The sequence below is a fragment of the Amblyomma mixtum genome, chromosome 3 (assembly GCF_055824585.1).
Source record: "Amblyomma mixtum isolate Tamu chromosome 3, ASM5582458v1, whole genome shotgun sequence".
In the NCBI taxonomy this organism is placed as follows: Eukaryota; Metazoa; Arthropoda; class Arachnida; order Ixodida; family Ixodidae; genus Amblyomma; species Amblyomma mixtum.
This window is the reverse complement of record NC_143014.1, coordinates 284,274,954-284,295,139: the sequence shown is the minus strand read 5'-3', so window position 1 is coordinate 284,295,139 and position 20,186 is coordinate 284,274,954. Positions and strand designations below refer to the sequence as shown.

Genomic DNA, 20,186 nt, shown 5'->3' with positions numbered 1-20,186 from the left:
ATATATCCGCAGATCACCCGACGGCAGTCTTGTAATTTTTTTTCTCTTAACGTTTTTGCTATCGTCAGAAGCGTTCCCCATTGGTTTTCTAAGGCTGCCTTAAGTCTTCGATGCGACCGATGGAAACGCTTCGGAAGAAATATCCTGTTACATATCAGAAGAACGAACCATTACCTTCAACATTTCCAGAAGAATGTTTTACGATTTCTCAGCTTCCAAAACTTTTGCTCAAGAATATTGGACATTTTACTTCCATAACACTGCAGGAGGGTGTTCACGGATGGTATATGCAAAATAGTTGATATCAACAAAATTAAAACAACAAAGGACACGTGCAAGCTGCTGTAAGCAAATGACCGCCTTGAACTCTTATCTCTCTTCTGCTCCAAGTGTCTAGCTGGCTGCATTCAACTCAAAAGAAGTTCGGCTGCAGCTCCAGTGCACTTCTGCAGAGTGCGCCGCGCCCTTACTATGGTTTCGTTTCTAAGAGAGACGTGCCTCTTTTGGCGGCCCCATTAAAGTAAGCGAAAAAGCTCAGTTCCGCAGAATCTATTACTGTGGGCTATTAACACGTATTTCGACTTCTCTTTAACGTCTACATGCTATTAGGGTCGTTCTCTTGTATTGTTTTATTTTATTTTCTCCGTCCTTAGCGTTCATCACACTTTTGTACGACTGAGAAGAAAAAAAATACAGCACAGAATGCTCGCAGTATCCCCAAGAAGGCGGCCGATGCGGCCGCCAAGGTTCAGTGAAAAAAAAATAGTACTCGGCAAATTTTTTGAGTGCTTCTAAGGCATTTAGGAGGGCAGCGTCAGCCCACTGACATTAGTAGACATTCAAGGGAGAGCCATCAGTTCGCGTCAATCATCATTGGTTCCTATGCACTTATTTTCTTCATTAATTTTCTTCTTTTTTTTCGCCAGGAGTCCAATGTTCTGCTATTCCGCTTAGCTGTCGATAAGCATACGTTCTCATACGGAATGCGTGAGTGACGTGCGCTATGAACAGCATGAAACGAAGTAGTAAAAAATAAATAAATATGAAACGAAGAAAAGGCCGACATGTACACGACAGCGCAGTACAAAATTTCTAAAATAGCGCTACCATAAAACGCGAATAATGTGTTGTAATAACCCGACAACTGTGATCCCAGCCGATGCTTTAAAGAATGGCATCCAACAGTGCTCGGCCTGAGGAGCTGCTTTGACCAAAATGGCGGCGCCATTTCGCTTGACGCAGAAAAATATAGGAGCGCTTCACACCTATTTGCGCCGTGGAAACGTTGCCTGCAATATGCCGCTGCAGAGTGCTTTCCCACTTTGTCCAGCTCGCTCAAGATTGCTCTGCATTGTTTCCCAATGTCGTAGCAAAATAGACGTACTTGTCCCTGCATTTTTTTTCTTGTTCGTTTTGTGGCAATCGCTGTTTTGGTTTTGGTTTTTCGGCTGAGAGACAGCATTACTTTGGAGACCAAATGTGCAGCAGTCATGTTACAGATTTCAGCGTCCATTGTTAGGCCATAAGGGCCGGTAATTAAAACGGAACCCTCCACTGTTGCTCTCACAGTTGTTCAGGTGCTTGCTTTTGCAGGCCAAAGTTAATCGATTTACTGAAAAAACCGGCGCGAATTCAATATGATGTTATCAGGGCTGGTTGGGCACACAACCTGGCGCTCGGGAAACACTGTCCAGCCCTATAGTCTTCTGCTCGAAGGATGCGGGGATGCCAGTCAGAAACCGCTGCTAATCAGGCTTAATGTATTAGCTGCTATTCATCGCAAGTTCTGCAGGAGATGTGGATTGAGTAGAAATAATTGCTACACCTATTTAGACATACCTCAAAAATCAACAAATTGCTGCTCGCGTTTTTCTTCTAAGCAGCTAAGCCAATGAATCTCAGCAGAAGAATGATGTCCTGAGCACGCCGTCTACAACGAGAACCTTAAACATTAACATGTAGAAAACTGTACTTATTTTTAATGGCCCGAGAAGGGGCCAAGAGTCATACAGGCAATGAGGTGCCGGAACTAGTGGGTCAGTCTCTTAAATGTATGGAAAATAGAGACCATAGAGTCGGACCATAAGAAAAAAAAAACTAGGAGAGTAAGAATTGGATTGGGTGCATTTGGCTTGCACTTTGAGGCTGTAACATCAGCTTACCGGTATCTCCCAAATGAATAGTGGCTATCAGTAATCACCTATTGAACCACAACATAGAGATTCAGAAAGTGACCCAGAAATCGGATTAGGGACGAGGCAAGGAGCCATAATAGTAAGAATGGTAATTGAAACGCTAAAGGGGAGAAACCGAGCAGCGTGGATTTTCAGTTCAGTCGGCGATATTCTGTCGGAAATAAAGCGTGGGAAATGAACTTGAGCCAGGAATTCAGAGATAAAGAGAAATGTGATGGGGGTGACGAAATTAACTGCACGTAACAGGGAACAAAGCCGGGGGCGACAAAGTCCGGTGGCGGAAAGTGATTAGGAAATTTTGTCCAGTGAGGTCGCCACGGCTCGCTAGGAAGAGGCCTGTTTCAAGTACGTTCCAAAGGCCTTTGTAGACCACTTAACGCGTCTGGCTGATAACGAAAGTTTCTAGCTCAAAAGAGTAAGCGTTACACTTAGGTGGGGTGTCAGAAGTATCTACGGGCTTCCTTGGAAGAGAAAACATAGCATTTGTGTCCACCCGCAAATACAAGCGCAGTCTACTTTCTCATGTGCCAAAAACATGCGTGCCTTTTCGAACGCCCCAAATGCGCCCACGCTACGTTTGAAATAAACACTCGTGCTTGTCGCCGTTGAAACGGTAGCCGTGCGTTCGAATTGTTCGCTTCCGCGTATTTTTTGTGTCTCCTACGAGCCTAAACTGGATGAGGGGGGGGGCTTATTACATTTTTTTCTGTCTCTTCCGACGAACGGCATTCGCCAATAGAATGGCTGTCCACGCATACGACTCTGAAACATGCGCAATAATCTAGATTGGGAAGCCTTGGCATTCTGCGACAGGTGTTTTGGCTAGGAATAAATAAAGAGGAACAGATGGACCGGGAATGCGTTCTGGGCGTTGCTGCAAGGATTTTACGGCCAGGCCTCACTGTAGGCCTACTACCCGATCAAAACTCTAGTTTCTACGTGACCGCCTTGTTTACATCGAAAGAAACTAACCATATTTTACAGCTTTTCTCAGCCCTTCCAGGATTATCAAGATTTTTTCAGTTCAGCACCTGATTTAGTCTTTTTAAACCACCGATATATCTTCACCATCCACACGACAATTATTTCTTTCTGTTTCACTTTGCGGAGTGTTTTATACTGCCGCCGCGGAGCGGCAGAAATGTGGAATTAAGACGCGCAGTGCCCAGTTCTGATCATTTCAACCTATTCATTTAACCTGGGTGAGTGGACGCTAGAAGACCTGGTACGGCACCTGAGCTCGGTGCTGGCATACTCATTTGTAGCGGCTCATGTCTAGTCAACCAAGACGAGTGAACTGCGATTGGGTCATACAATAATTAGCAAAGCTCACGCATGGATGCACTTTGAAGTTATTCCCATGCCGTCGTCATCATGCTAGCGTGCCATGTTTTCTAATGTTTCAAAGCCACAGATACCGAAGGCGCAGAAACGAGCCAATAACCTCTACATCAGCGCTCAAAGTAATGTTGTGTTTTCAGGCAGGTAAATTCGCGAAGGCATCGCTCTTCGAGCAACATTGTAAACGATGGAGAGGGGGCGAATAACGCTGATCGTAAGAACGTGAAAAGCGTCGCAGGTAGTGAGCATCGGGCAGCAAGGAGGCCTTCGGTTGGAAATTCTTTGGTTGCAATTTCATGGCTCCTTATTTGGCGCAGACCAGTTCAGCTTGGCTACGGTGATTGCCTAGCACCATGCATACACACACTGCTCTTGGTCGATCACATTGCATAAAGCAAGAACAAAACAGCTTAAAAGACTGCACTTGCTCGTTGCTACAAATACCTCCGATATTTGCGGCGAGCGACTGAGGCCCGCGCATTTCGCATGCTCGTTGATGATATCTGCTGCCTTCTGCAGCTTTTTTTCATTTATTATTCACTTTCCTTGTTTAGCCAGACCTTTATATCATCTGCGTAAAGGCCGATGCTAAAGAGGAACCTTCCCTGCAAGCTTAGAGAGATAGAAGGCTTGTGCAGTGAAGCGAGTACCAAATTTCCTCAGTTTCCAGTAAATTTTCTCCGTGCTTGGCGTGTAGTAGAAGCGCCATCATGCGGCACCCACTCAAAACCCCTCTGGAAATGTACGGCGCCGGCCCAGCAGATGGCGCAGGTCGCGGACCGCGCACAACTTCTGTGCCGCGTGGAAACGTAGCGACAAAGGCTAAGCGGGCGGCCTGGACGCCCGAAGAACGAGAGGAACGCCTCGCGACGAGACGCCGCAAAGCTGCTAAACGACAGAGATGGCGTGTCGCTACCGAACTATCGGTAGACGAAACTGGTTTCACTGCGTATATCCTGGCCTAGCTGAGCTAAGCCACTGCCAATTTTTTTGCTCTCAATGAAAGAAAAAATCCTACCAGAAGTTTGCAGTTGTTAATGAGAAAGGATTATATGGCTCGTCGGCAACGAAACCCGATGTCCAGACAACGTGGTGTCCCAATGCCAAGTAACCAGGCAAACAAAAATAAAATTTCATCCTAAGGAGCGGGGAATTCAACTTAAAACTTTCAGAGTGCGTAGTGAGCACGCAACCTAAGGCCATAAAACCGCTCTGATTCTTGGCGAGCAAAGGTGAACCTACTATACATTTTGCCTTACGACTATAAGCTAATCAGTAGGTGTGTCTTTGGAAAGGAAGGGCGAAATAAGAAAAAAATTAAACTCAGAAATGCTGTCGCGTTCACAGCACACAAGTAGTGTCAAATGCGCTCCTTAATTTTTTTATTAAAAGAAAGAATTTTTTTTTCAATCAATCAATCAATCAGTTTATTTTCAACATCAACGGTGTTGAGGGATCGCAGACAAAAAGCCTTGTTGAGGTATTAGCGGGGTCGCAGCGGAGCACCACAGAGAGACGACCAGCGTGGCAGGCTTCTAGTTCCGAACTGCGCGTGCCGGGCGTGCGCTCCGAGCACGCGCTGTCGTTCTTTATTTTCTTTTGTCGCGGGAACGCCGATCTCAGCGCCTGCGCTTTATAGCGTCGCCCGGCGCTACAGGGCCCCCCGCCTAGACGGAACGTCGGAATGTACGTGCCGACGGGGCAGAGATGGAGTAGCCACGGCAGGCAAGCAGGCAGCTAGAGTAACAGTGTCCCCACGGGGTCGCTACAAGGTCCGGTAAGTTCAGGTCAGAGGCCGGGAAGAGCAGTCGGGTGGAGTGCGCCGGCTCAGGTGGACGAGCCTGGCTGCTGCGCAAGGGGCGAATGATGCAGGGTGCCGAGCTGACAACGGACATGGGGACATGGGAGCAGGGGAGGCCATGGTCGGGCCGTCACCGACTGTAGTGCTGCCCGCGGACACAAGTGTCGTCGGTGTGGGGACGTTGGAGCTGGTGTCGGTGGGAATCCGGCGCGCCGAGTACGTCGGCACAAGCGCTGGAGTGGGCGAAACGGCTCCGTGGCCTGACAGCAGCTGTGTTTTGACCATCGACATAGCGGCGACAGCTGTGACGATGCCGGAGCAAGTTGCTGGGCTCAATGCCAGGTGCTTGGGCGAAGCGGGAGTGACAGTCCGGAGCGACTGGCCAGTGCTGATGCGCGTGTGGGCACGGTTGGCTGTACACTCTAAGAACTGCTACTCCTGCATTAAGAGTAAAAGAGCCTCGCTACTCCTGCAGGTCTCAATCTACTCTCTCTACAAACGAGAAAGAGTGAAAGGTCCTGTTCACTCCTCTTGACAAAAGAGTAAAATGGCATTTCCACTCCTGCATACCCCAAGGGAGTTCAGTGCTTGTTTTACTCCTCCGCCCTTACGGCCATACAATCGTAAGGGCGCGCTAGCTTCTCGGGGCCGGCCTGCCAGCCTGGATGCCGGCGTCAGAAAAATGCACTGGTATTGTTTGTTCACGAGCAAAGCTCTGGGATAGAGTATCATTAGCCAATGTCGAGTTGTTGGTAGAAGCGATAACAGCCATACAAATTTCCTCCCATAGCCGCTTTGCTGCTGCTCTGGAGTTCGCCTGGCCTCTGCTATAGCTCCGCTCCTGAAGGGGTCGCGGAAACCGAGCATATATTTATTTCCCTATGACGCGGGGTTCAGAGTAAAACGGTGCCGAGGGTAGCACCTAAGTGCTGGCCAGTTTCGAAGCGCATTCAGCTACAGCATCTATGTGAAATCGGCTAGGTTTAGCGACGACAAGGGCAGCCAGCGAGCAGCGCACAGTTCGTCGCCCGGCGCGATCGCGGGCGCCGTCGTTGCCGAAAGCTCGGCTCGCTCAATGATTCGCTCCGTAGCTTGCGAATCGCGCACGCAAGGCTGGAAAATCGAGCAGCGACTGGCCTGCGATTGAGCGAGCCTTTATGCCCACGTTTGCAGCACAGGTGAACAAATTTAGCACACATGTATGCATGGAATATCGGCGGCGTTGCGGCGATTCTTAAGCTCGTCCTCGACGCCATCATCACCGTTCGGGTGGACCCGAACATATCTTTATTTCACTACGAGACATAGTTCACAATAAAACGTACTTACAATGCAAAGAGTAGCACCTCAGCGCTAGCCAGTTTCAAAGCGCTCTCAGCTCTGGCATCGAAGTGAAACCTCCTAGGCTTAGCTACGAATACGGCAGCCAGGGAGCAGGCCGAAGCTCGTCGCGCGGCGCGCTCGCGAGCAGCGTCAGAGCTGAAAGCTCGGCTCGCTCAAAGATTGGCTCAGAAACTTGCGAATTGTACTCGCAAGGCTGGCAAATCGAGCAGCTAGCGGCTGGCCTGCGACTGAGCGCACGTTCGCAGTACAGGTGAACAACAATTAGCGCACGAATGCTTGGGATACCGGCTGCGTTGCGACCACGTTAAGGCGATTCTTAAGCTCGTCCTCGACGCCATCGTCACCATACGTGACACACAGGCTGAGAACTTGAATTCGAGTACGTGCTAAAGTAAGCTGCTCGTATTATTCGGAACAATCTGAACTCGAAAAGACAGTTGCTTCTGTCGGCTTCCATGCATGTGGGCTCTTGCTAGTGAAAGTACACTCGAACAGGATGCGGCGAGTGCGGGCCGCTGTTGCATACAAGCTAAAGTGTGAAGCAAGTATCGTCGTAGTTCCGTAACGCAGTTGATATCACAGTAATCCGCTTGTACGGGTCACATTTAAGCTCTGTTTCATGTAGATCTCCGTCGACCATGCCAGTGTCGCGTAGAGTAATGCATCGCAGCTGCTCTTTGTCCTACCGCTCGCGTCGAACATATCCTTGATATGGACCAGTTTGCGATACGGTGCGTTTCTTTGCCTTTTTTGTCGCATTTAAGGGATTTTCGCTGCCGTCAATCGAAATTGCATTCCGTCAACAGCGTCGTCTGCGCCGTCGTCTGCTAGGACACCCGGGGATGGGATCACAGGATCGCAGCTTCTACAAACGACATGTCAGCAAAAGTATCTAAAAGCGCTTTGGTATTCGCATTTAATAAAGAAATAAAATGAAAAAATATAATTTGTTTTTGTTGCGAACACAATTCAAATATTAGTAATAAAAAAAGCGCATTTGTAGGTTTTTTCAACGAAGCAAAACCAAGACTGCAGCCGTCGTCACGTTTTGTGTTATTTGGGTTTTCGTAGCATTGTTTGAGTGCTCGTGCGGTGGACGTGTATGAAGAACACAAGTGTGTTTTGGAAACCAACGACGAGAATTACGCCCTATCAACACTGGTGATTTTGAACGGGTAAAGCCCTGAAGAAAGGTAGCGCTACGACTTCTTGTCATCTGGAGAGGCAACGAAGAAGAATGTGCGGTTTTGCTAAGCCTTGATGAGCCGTCGGAACGGTGAGTCCCGTGTACGTTTCTTTACTTCTGATCTCTATTCGCACGCGTTATTAGTGTGCGCCTATATAGGGATGGCAGTGCAGGCAGTCTGCGTGCGGTTGCCTCAGCTATAATGCGTTAACGCCGATTCACACGACGGTCCGTTCGCCCGCGGCCCGCGCACTACGTATTCATGCGTCACCACATTGAGAGGCGCGCTGTCGGCCGCGGCAGCGGGCGAACGGAAAATCGTGTGAATCGGCCTTTACCAGAAAAGAACGGGCGTATAGGCCGCATGGCAACTGTTGCTCCATAGTCTCTATCTGCGTTTAGTACTCGGGTGCCGCGGTAAATAAAAATGCCACCAGTTATCGCAACAGAGTTATGCGGTCGCTTGCTAGCGCTGCGAAAAACAACAGACAAAGTTTACTACATTCCAATAGCATAGATTTGTGCTACGTAGGAGAGGATGATGAGCGTGCAGTGCCACGTTAGAGAGCGCTCTTGCTAGGCCAGCTGCGGACAGACAAGGGAACTGACAACGGTCGAGTTGCCTCGCGGCTGGTGCCCGTCGGATTGATTTGTGCTACTTAGAAGATGACGATGAGCGGCAGTGCCGCGCGACAGAGCACTCGCGCTAGGCCAGCTGCCAACAGACAGTGCTCAGTGTGTGTACTCGTGGGATTAGTGCTTACGCCTTAATATTTGTCATACAATTTTTTCGGGGACAATGATCGCGTGTAAAAGGCTGGGGCATATCCCTTGCGTAGTCATTTGTAAATTTTTATCTGTGCTTCCCCATGGAACAGAATTTGACACAGTATTATGTCAAAGTTAGATCGTTCTTGCGTCTGCCCTGAGGTGTAGGTGTCGATGCTTCCTCGCCTTCAGATTTTGAGAACTGTTTGGGATGCAACTGCGCACTTATTTAGGATTTCAAGCTTTTTGCTATATCCCTCGTTTGTGCGGCCCGCTTTCAAGTCGTTCGCTATATCGGTGATGGTTTGTTATTGATTTTCACTTTCTCTTATTTATTCTTGGTTGACTGCCACCAGCTGTGCTGCCGGCGATTCTCCGCGCTCGGAACTATTCCCAGGCACGAGACCCTACCCACAGACCTCCCTGCACCACACTCACCAGTTTTCTTCGGTATTTTTTTCCCTTGCTCTTACTTGCATTGCCACTAGGCAGTTTTTATTTCTGTGCAGATTTGTTAAATGCAATACCAATTTTCGTTTCATGCTGTGATGTGAGATATCGTGCTTCTTGCTAATGAATGCATGCCTTTTCCATCCTCTCATCATTTGTGCAAAGCAGACGGGTCTACTGGTCGCTACGTTCAATTTAAAAATACCTTCGGTGCTGCTGCAAAGCACCCTAGTAGTAATAAAATCCTGTGCATGCTATATTCGAATAGTTACGCTCTTTTCATCATGCATAAAAATAGTGGTATTCCAGCCTGCTCATCTTTCTATGCGGGTGTGACAGTCATGTAAATCTACTGAAAAAATGTATATCGGTGCATCACATACAATCTGTTCATTTCTTTTGTCATGGGCCCTCTCATTGCTTTTTGTGTTCCTATGTTACTACCTTATTCTAATTTATGAAGCAGTAGACAATTTCTTCTCTTGTCATTCATGACATTGTTACGGCCACTGACAACAGTTGCTCTGACATATTTATTTGCAGTTGCCAGCTGCCAGTATCTACTGGGCCATTCGTGCTTCCAGCTTTTGGCTGTGCTATCTCTCCTCAGCTGTTTGTGGTAGGTATTGTTTTCCAGTGATGCATACCTTACCTGCCTATTTAGAAAAATTTCGTAGACATAGGCTCACAGCCGGGTTTAGAAATGCATGCAGAGCTCTACGTGCACTTAGCAGCAGTACCTCCCTGTATAATCACATGAATCTGATCCTGAATTACATGAATATAATTACATGATCTGTATGAAATAGTCGCTCATGAAGCTTTTGACTGCTTGCTGCTGTTAACATAATGGAATTTACACTGCTTCAGGTGCAGAGACTATTTCACACATGTTGCCTCTTATGCATATGTGCCCTCTGAAAGGACGAACGTATTCCTTTATCCCTTTAAAAAAACATTGTGTTCTATCATGATGCTTTACCGGTATTTCTGGTGTATAGACCAAAATGTCACTCAGTATTGTAACATGAAGCGGGAACTCAGTTTGTCCAATGTTTTAGAGGTAACATGAAGCGGGAACTGAGTTTGTCCAATGTTTTAGGGGTCCTAAAACATTGGACCAACACAGTTCCCACTCGAGTTATTGATCACTTCGCTCTCGCCCTACCATAAACTTGCCGTCCAGGTTGGACAAATTGATAGAGCGACTGCTCCTGTGAAGTGGTGGTTCTGAGTTCGAACACCGGACCAGGACGAATCTTTCTTTAACTACGAAGTTTCTGTGAAAGCTGTATAGCTTTCCTTTGTAGCCATTTGGCTGTGCTCGAGTGGATGTCAATGAGTAATTACTCCTTATTACAGATCTTTTGTCAACGCCAAACTGATTCAGTAGCAACAAATAGTAGAAGGGTAAAAGCATGCTGCTCCCAAAAATTCGTTAAGCATGTTATAAAATGTATGCTGTATTGTTTTAACTGCTGCAAAGAAATAACGGTGATGTTAGATGCCCAGCCCCTATTAGGTAAACATAGCTCGCAATTAACACAGTGGATGGAAAAGAAATATGGACTTCAACCCTCACGACGACCCTCACCCCAGTAAAACAAAATGTGCCAGTGTTGCCATACTTGAGAGCTTTGCTCTTTAAAATTGCAGTAGACTGCTACTCAAAGTTGACAAAAAAATGCGTCTCGTTTTCTGCATGTGCATTCCACAGTGCTGGTGCCATTTTCACTGGCCATTGACATTCAGTCGCATGATGTGCACCCCGCTCCTCGAGTTGATTTTGTTTTTCTTGTGAACCTGCCGTCAAAATCAGTGCAGGATAATGCTTCCCCAGTTGATCTGCAGTTAACCTTGTCCTTTGCCAGCTGCTGTCACCCTTTCTCCACAGAGAAGGGCGGTGGGAGTCCAAGCCAGGTGGAGTTGAAATATTTGACTAGTAGTGGACAGGGATCCTGCGGTTTGTTGAGGACACAGGCAAATTGGAGACTTATGGAAGAATTTTTTTACCAGCCAAAAAAGACACATACAGAAGACAGAACCGCACAGGACAAGGGCTGGTAAAAGCCGTAGTCCTCTGTGGTTCTCTCTTGTGTATGCGTGTTCCTTGGCGGGTAAAAAAATTCCTCCGTAAGTCTCCAATTTGCCGGTGTCCTCCACAGATTGGAGGATCCCTGTCTGTTACTAGTCAAATTTCATTACTCCACCTGGATTGGACTCCCACTGCCCTTCTCAAACTTTTGAAATCCTGTTACCCTAGCAGATCATCAGCTGTCGGTTGTATTACTTTCGCTTCAGTGAAATTTGACATGTAGCGGACAGGGATCCTAGAATTTGTGGAGTACACAGGCAAACTGGAGACTTATAGAATTTTTTTACCAGCCAAGGAAGACGCATACACAAGATTCGTTGTCTGTGTTTCACAACTGAAAGTTCTAAATGCGTGCAAAAGTGTATCGTGCATTCGCACGTATTTTGAAAACTCAATTTCTGCAGCATTAGGTTTTCGGAATTGGAGCTGTAGCATTGCCGCCACAGAATCCCGCTCGTTAACAAAGCGCACACTTATTTGCTAGGTATATATTCGGTATACCGCAACCAGTACACGTCACTGTTTGGAAGGTTCTGTCGTGAAATTTCTGATTGTGCAAGGTAGCTTTTCTTTTAAATTCAAGCGCTCTCTATTTGCTTTTTCCTGTGCATATTCATCGGTCGTTTCAATTCGGAAGCGTTGGTGCTGCAAGACGTGCATACGGAAGCTACGTTTGTGCACAAAGCTCCTGAATTTTTGAAAGCGCAGCTCTGACAGTTCTCGTTGTCATAAATAAGTACAAAGCAGCCTAATCTTTTTGGACACACCATTTCATGCTCTTAGCTGTTTCTGAGAAACAGGCTGCCTTTTTTTCTGTTTTTGGTGTGAAACATTCCTAACAACTTCTTTCTTTCTCGATGCACAGATAGCCTATGCATACACGGGCAGCTTGATTGCAATATTTAGGGCAATATTTATAACAGGTGCAGTGAGCCTTGGTGCATGTGGACAGAAATTAAGCTAGGGTGGGGTGGGGTATTTTCGCACAGGGTAATATTATGCGGAGGGTTTGGCGTATTGAAACCGAGTCTTTCTGAGCTCTTATTAGACGTCCCAGCACCAGGACAGTAGTTGAGGCTTTTCTTCTTTGTTGTCTAGTCAATGGTTTCCATCACATAAAATAGCCTTAATTCTAGCTATCCCGTGGCCGTCTAACAGAACGATGCAGATATACTGAAGTGATCAGTGTTGCATAAAAGTAGTGAGAACATTGCAAATGCAAGGCAACTTCATTGGTTTGCAGTGCACTAACGTGGCAGTCAGAGAGAATTACACATTACATTTGCAAATCTAAATTGTGCATAATAGTATGGACTGGCACGTAATGTGCGAAGTAATCACAGTTATATCGTTCATGCTAAATGCTAGTGTTAAACATTGTCAGTATTGCATATTTATAAAGAGCAGGCATGCTGCGCCTAACTTGTCGTTGGATAGATTTTATTACTATGGAAGCAAAAAGTTTACACATGGCTGTCGTGTTCTTGCGTGGGAAGTAGTATTACCTTAAATGAGTATAAACACCAAATTTTTGGTTATGTGTGTTCTTTGTAGTGACGTGCTGGGCATTCGTATACATAGAATTGTTGCATAGTATTCGTCTCCAATCGCTAAATAATTACAACCAGGACAGCAGCTTGGGCATGTTGGTTATTCATTCTTGATGGAACAGCGCAAAACATCGGGACGAGAGACAAGCGCTGACTTACAACTGGTTTTTATTTCGAAGAAACATTGCTTCTTATACCTTCTTCACCCTCTCAAAAAACACATGCGTCGCAACCATATCGTTCAAGCGTCCACAAAAAAGCATAAGACAAATAATCACAGATATTTATAATCACATTTTTAACATGTCAAATTCTTTCTTAGTCAAAGCAACAGACGGCGTGCTGACACAATCGTCGCGCAGACTCGCTATCGAAGCTGCCTCGATTATTTCCCGGACTAACTGGTCTTTGTGATTAGCCAAAGCTTTGCATTTTTGGAAAACCGGTGCACAACTAGTTGAAGGGCAATCTCTGCAATGGATTCCCAGGTTCCTGCAAGCTTGCTCGAAATTATTTCTGTGTTCTAGCAGCCTTTCATTCATGCACCTGCCAGTCTGCCCAATGTACTGTTTACCGCAAGTCACTGGCAACGAATAAACAAGGCCTTCGGTGCACTCCACAAAGGGGGTTCGATGCTTTATCGTGCATCCCTGCTTCTTTTTGGTCGGATCGGAGTTGACTCGTCTGCACAGACTTTTGAGTTTATTAGGAGCAGTCATCACTACATTCACGCCAGCTTTTCGACCTATGCCTTTCAGGCGATGGGAAATATTGTGAAGATACGGAATTGCTACTACCGGCCTCCTTTCTTTCTGTTTCTGTGCATCATCTTGCTGCTCGGGCCTAGCCTGCATCAGGTGCTTTTTCATCTGCTTGGCAACAGATACCAACAGGTGCGAGGGGTAACCCGAGTTGCCAAGCCGTTCCGCCTGGCGAAGAAAGCTCACATTCATTTTGGTGAACACAGGATTTCCTCAAGGCATTCGTGAAGCACAAGTTCACAATAGCCCTCTTGGTCAGCTTAGAGTGAGCTGATTGGAAGGGCATTGGCGCTTTCTCCGCTCTGGGCTCATAGGCCCAGCAGGCGTGCCCTCTAGTGAACTCAAGTCTCAGGTCTAAAAACCTGAGTGACCCTTGAGCAGGAAGCTCGTGCGTGATAATAAGTGGCTGCAAAGCCTGCGCAAAGCGACCCACCTCCTCCATTACTGCTTCTAGCGTATTCGCCCTTTGGCCATCACAAAGAACTATGTAGTCATCAACGTACCTAAATACCTTTTTAACACTAGTACCTGCAAGGGTTACGTTCAGGAACCTGTCTTTTCGCGCCAAGTACAAATCACTGAGTAGAGGCGCGATACATGAACCAATGCAAACACCGCGTTTCTGGAGATACACTTTTTCCTCCCAACAGACGTAAGTTGACCTGAGGTACACTGCTAATAGCTCCAGGAACCCTCTAATAGACATTCCGCAGGCGTTTTGAAATGCAACAGCACCATGCGTATCTATGCATTCTTCTACAGACACCATCAGCTCGTCATGCGGTATGGAATAATACAAATCTTTTACATCAACTGAGCATGCGGCAAAGGCACTGCTAGAATTGTCAGTTAAAAATCTAGCTATATCGTCCGAAGATTTCACCTGAAATGGGTCGTCAATTGTTAGTAGTTTTAATTTTGCTTGCAAGAAGACACCAAGAATCTTTTGCCACGTCCCTCCCTCAGAAATTATTACCCTCAAGGGCCAGTCTGGTTTGTGAGTTTTTACAGTGAAAAACGCGTCCAAGTTAGACTTCTTGCAAGTTTTTATGCCTCGAAGGAGGTAGTCAAGTTTAAGTTCTTTGCATAGCTTCATAGCAGTTACCTTTGCTTTCCTAACAGCTGATGTCTTGTGCTCGTCAAAAACAGAGCTGATGGTTTCTAGCGCCTTAGTTTTGTACAAGTCCTTGGAAATCACAGCAAAGCCCCCCTCTTTGTCAGAGGTCAGCAACGCAAGGGAATTGTCTTTCAAGTACCTTACAGTACGTCCCACTGGGAGATTCCTCTCGCAGAGCTGGTAGCGGCCAACGACGTCGGCTCCGTCTGAAATACACCTTGCACTTTCCGACTCAGGGCTTGCCTTGGCAACGCGCCGCACCATGGCAAGAAGCTCCGGTGTTGTCTTCTTCGGTTGGATGGCAAACTTAGGCCCAAGGCTAAGCACCTCGCGGACCGGTTTTGGCAGAACATCCACACCAAGCGTGTGGATCTTGTTTTCTTGGCTTTGTTCGGTCATGCCTCTTCTCCTTTCATTGTAGTCAGCGCGCAGCAAGGTGCAAGGAAAGTGCAAGGTGTATTTCAGACGGGTCCGACGTCGTTGGCCGCTACCAGCTCTGCGAGAGGAATCTCCCAGTGGGACGTACTGTAAGGTACTTGAAAGACAATTCCCTTGCGTTGCTGACCTCTGACAAAGAGGGGGGCTTTGCTGTGATTTCCAAGGACTTGTACAAAACTAAGGCGTTAGAAACCATCAGCTCTGTTTTTGACGAGCACAAGACATCAGCTGTTAGGAAAGCAAAGGTAACTGCTATGAAGCTATGCAAAGAACTTAAACTTGACTACCTCCTTCGAGGCATAAAAACTTGCAAGAAGTCTAACTTGGACGCGTTTTTCACTGTAAAAACTCACAAACCAGACTGGCCCTTGAGGGTAATAATTTCTGAGGGAGGAACGTGGCAAAAGATTCTTGGTGTCTTCTTGCAAGCAAAATTAAAACTACTAACAATTGACGACCCATTTCAGGTGAAATCTTCGGACGATATAGCTAGATTTTTAACTGACAATTCTAGCAGTGCCTTTGCCGCATGCTCAGTTGATGTAAAAGATTTGTATTATTCCATACCGCATGACGAGCTGATGGTGTCTGTAGAAGAATGCATAGATACGCATGGTGCTGTTGCATTCCAAAACGCCTGCGGAATGTCTATTAGAGGGTTCCTGGAGCTATTAGCAGTGTACCTCAGGTCAACTTACGTCTGTTGGGAGGAAAAAGTGTATCTCCAGAAACGCGGTGTTTGCATTGGTTCATGTATCGCGCCTCTACTCAGTGATTTGTACTTGGCGCGAAAAGACAGGTTCCTGAACGTAACCCTTGCAGGTACTAGTGTTAAAAAGGTATTTAGGTACGTTGATGACTACCTAGTTCTTTGTGATGGCCAAAGGGCGAATACGCTAGAAGCAGTAATGGAGGAGGTGGGTCGCTTTGCGCAGGCTTTGCAGCCACTTATTATCACGCACGAGCTTCCTGCTCAAGGGTCACTCAGGTTTTTAGACCTGAGACTTGAGTTCACTAGAGGGCACGCCTGCTGGGCCTATGAGCCCAGAGCGGAGAAAGCGCCAATGCCCTTCCAATCAGCTCACTCTAAGCTGACCAAGAGGGCTATTGTGAACTTGTGCTTCACGAATGCCTTGAGGAAATCCTGTGTTCACAAAATGAATGTGAGCTTTCTTCGCCAGGCGGAACGGCTTGGCAACTCGGGTTACCCCTCGCACCTGTTGGTATCTGTTGCCAAGCAGATGAAAAAGCACCTGATGCAGGCTAGGCCCGAGCAGCAAGATGATGCACAGAAACAGAAAGAAAGGAGGCCGGTAGTAGCAATTCCGTATCTTCCCAATATTTCCCATCGCCTGAAAGGCATAGGTCGAAAAGCTGGCGTGAATGTAGTGATGACTGCTCCTAATAAACTCAAAAGTCTGTGCAGACGAGTCAACTCCGATCCGACCAAAAAGAAGCAGGGATGCACGATAAAGCATCGAACCCCCTTTGTGGAGTGCACCGAAGGCCTTGTTTATTCGTTGCCAGTGACTTGCGGTAAACAGTACATTGGGCAGACTGGCAGGTGCATGAATGAAAGGCTGCTAGAACACAGAAATAATTTCGAGCAAGCTTGCAGGAACCTGGGAATCCATTGCAGAGATTGCCCTTCAACTAGTTGTGCACCGGTTTTCCAAAAATGCAAAGCTTTGGCTAATCACAAAGACCAGTTAGTCCGGGAAATAATCGAGGCAGCTTCGATAGCGAGTCTGCGCGACGATTGTGTCAGCACGCCGTCTGTTGCTTTGACTAAGAAAGAATTTGACATGTTAAAAATGTGATTATAAATATCTGTGATTATTTGTCTTATGCTTTTTTGTGGACGCTTGAACGATATGGTTGCGACGCATGTGTTTTTTGAGAGGGTGAAGAAGGTATAAGAAGCAATGTTTCTTCGAAATAAAAACCAGTTGTAAGTCAGCGCTTGTCTCTTGTCCCGATGTTTTGCGCTGTTCCATCAAGAATTACAACCAGATTTCTTTTCTTCCCTGTTTCAATAGCATAGCAATTGCTATGACATCAATGTTCAGTATAGGTTATGGAAGGCACAAAAAAGCTACTATATCGCTACTTCATCGTTTTAATTAGTTACAATGCTAAAGCCAGCCTGCCTTAAGAGTCGGAATCACAATGAATGACGAAGCCGCAATTATATTGCAGTTTTCCTCATGCCTCCCCTGGCTTATACTGACCTTTGATGCCATTGCTCAGTTTTTAAAAGTGAAGCAGGAGAGAGAAGATATTTAATTACAAATTATTTAGCAGTCATAGGCGAATACTGTGTGGTTATCCGTGCATAGTAATGCCTTATGCATCATTAAAAACAAAAAAAAAATGTGCAACTGAAATTTGCTCGGCTGCTGACCCAAAAGACGCGGGTTCGATCCCGGCCGCGGCGGCTGGAATTTCTTTGGAGGAGAAATTCTAGAGGCCCGTGTACTGTGCGATGTCAGTGCACGTTAAAGAACCCCAGGTGGTCGAAATTTCCGGAGCCCTTCACTACGGCGTCTCTCATACCCTGGGTCGCTTTGGGACGTTAAACCCCATAAACCAACCCAAACCAAACTGAAATTTGTTGTCTGCCTCTTTGAGATGAAAAATTTTGAATTTTTCCTTCACTATTTTAGAGCATGAAATTCAGTTAATGGTATCTGAGAAACAGGAATTGCAACAGCCATTTCTCTTCAGCAAGAAAACTGTCATTGGTTTAAGTGTTTTCCCGATTCAAGGTTACCCTATATTTTAAACTGCACAATGTATTATGTGACAAGAACCGTCAAGCACAATAGGTGTGGTTTTAGAAATGACTGGAAGTGATAAGGGAATACATTTACTTAGAGCAGGTAGTGACCGCTGATCCGGATCATGAAGAGTAATAACTAGAGGAATATGAATGGGGTGGAGTGCATATGGCAGGTTCTCTCAGATCATGAATGGCAGTTTTTCAATACCCCTCAAGAGAAAAGTATACAACAGCTGTATCCTTCCGGTATTCACCTATGGGGCAGAAACGTGGAGGCTAACGAAGAGGGTTCAGCTTAAGTTAAGGACAACGCAACGAGCTATGGAAATAGAAATGATAGGCGTAACGTTAAGAGATCGGAAGCGGGCGGAGTGGGTGAGGGAACAAACGCGGGTTGAAGACATCCTAGTCGAAATCAGGAGAAAGAAGGGTGCTTGGGCAGGGCATGTAAGACGAAGGCAAGATAATCGCTGGTCCTTAAGGGTAACGGAGTGGATTCCAAGAGAAGGCAGGCGTAGCAGGAAGCAGCAAAATGTTCCATGGGCGAAGGTTTGCAGGAACACGGTGGACATAGCTGGCGAAGGACAGGGTTAATTGGAGAACATGGGAGAGGCCTTTGCCTTGCAGTGGGCGTAGTCAGGCTGATCATGATACTTGCAGAAGAGCTTGCTCATGTTAAAATTTTCATTTGGTAAATATGTGCTTGTTTTACATGCACACAGCTTTTGAAAGGACTAGCATAGTGATAATTGTATTGGGCTTCATAAAATTGTAGCTCTGAATGAAGGTTTGCAATGAAAGGTGTCTGCACTTGGTCACAATATAGGTACACACTAGTGGCGACATGACACACACGATCAGTACATTCTAGTTGTATTCTTTCTTTTTTTTCATGGGGTTATATGCAGGATAGTATGAAAAGGGCATTGGAATTGACTCTTACTTGCATTATTTTCATTCATATTTGCAGGCACCCGGTGAAATGCACTCATAGCCAAAGCTCCTTCACTCAGCCGAGCAAGCTACGGCATCATCCAGCATCTTAGTTTCTTTTGAGCGCTTACAGCTCACTGCGGTGGATTTGGTAGATGGGTTTACTTTGCTTTTGGCAGTGTTCTTGGCATTTAATGTCAAGTACACCCCAAAAACAAAGCGGGCTTGTCTGCTGCTTGAGACACTAATGGGGCTTGATCCTAGCGAGCGCCTCCCGAGCGTGTTTTGGGCAGCCACAGCAATCACAGCAATGACTTGAGAAATAAAAGTTATCAGTGTTGTACATTTGTGTCATTATTTCTTGAACCATTGTTATTCCCAACGCAGACAGAGCACCATACTAATGTGCAAACTGTAGTGTAGCCATAAAGTAGTTGTATGAGCAAAAATTATTCTACTCAAAGATTATAATCCCTTTTGCTCATTACTCTTTTGTAGATGTAGCGCAGGTGGATCCTGCAAAACATATGACCAACTTGCTCTGAAGAATATGTGAAATAAGAAAATTAGTACGATACATTGAAAACACGTGAAACTCCTTTGGAAGGAGTAATATAAGATCTGGGCTGATACTCCTTGAAGGAGTATAGTCACTCTAACAAACGGAGTCCTGGAACTCTACCTGAAAGAGTAGTAGGATGCTGTTTCAATGTGGTAGCTTTACTCCCTCGGAGGAGTGCCTGTACTCTATTGCAGGAGTAGTACAGTACTCCTTGAGTAGGTGTTGGATCACTCTTTGTCCAGAGGGAGTAATTTTATTCTGGAAAAAGGAGTGGAATATGGGACAAGCGAATACTCCTTCAAAGTGTGTTCTGGGCACTCCTCTGCACTCCTTTAGTTCTAAGAGTGTAGGTGGCTGCCAGGAGGTTGTGGCAGTGACATGCCGTGGAGCTGAGACTGCTACATCAGACGGCTGGCTGACAGCAACAGGCACAGCTGGTGGTTGGACAGTTGCTGCACTACTCGGTGTGGGTAGCTCGACCATTCGGTGCCGAGGGTGGCTCAAGTCAGGCACCAAAGCAGACGCTTGCTGCAGCGGTGTCGAGCTGCCAGGGTCAGAATCCGAGAAGCAGTTGATCGTACTGAGGGCTTGGGGTGGGGCCTCTTGGGCAGGCGGTGTGGTCGCCAGGGTAGTGGGGCTGGTATATGGCATATGCTGCGGTGGCGGCGGCACCCTCACAGCAGAGGTCTGCAGAGCTGTTGGCGGTAGTGACGAGGTAGATGGGGATGCCGGAAGCCTCGGCACGGCTGCTGCCGCAGAGTCGTCCTTGGCTGCAGGAGGCTCTGGCGAGAACGCCACTGAAGCGCAAGGAGGCAGAGCCAGAGACGCGGGTCGGATGGTAGTGGGAGTAGGACGCGAGGCGG

The 20,186-nt window shown here is 46.6% G+C and overlaps 1 protein-coding gene and 1 long non-coding RNA gene across 2 annotated transcripts in view; one reads left to right on the top strand and one right to left on the bottom strand.

The window, feature by feature from the left end:
• Positions 1-20,186, bottom strand: part of LOC149355064 (prolactin-releasing peptide receptor-like) — a 329,760-nt gene that overhangs the window by 220,850 nt on the left and 88,724 nt on the right. The gene's annotated exons all lie outside the window — the stretch shown is intronic.
• Positions 7,719-19,104, top strand: LOC149355065 (uncharacterized). The gene is made up of 4 exons (XR_016291427.1): positions 7,719-7,957; positions 8,992-9,085; positions 9,629-9,704; positions 18,799-19,104. It is a non-coding gene; the product is annotated as an uncharacterized LOC149355065 (long non-coding RNA).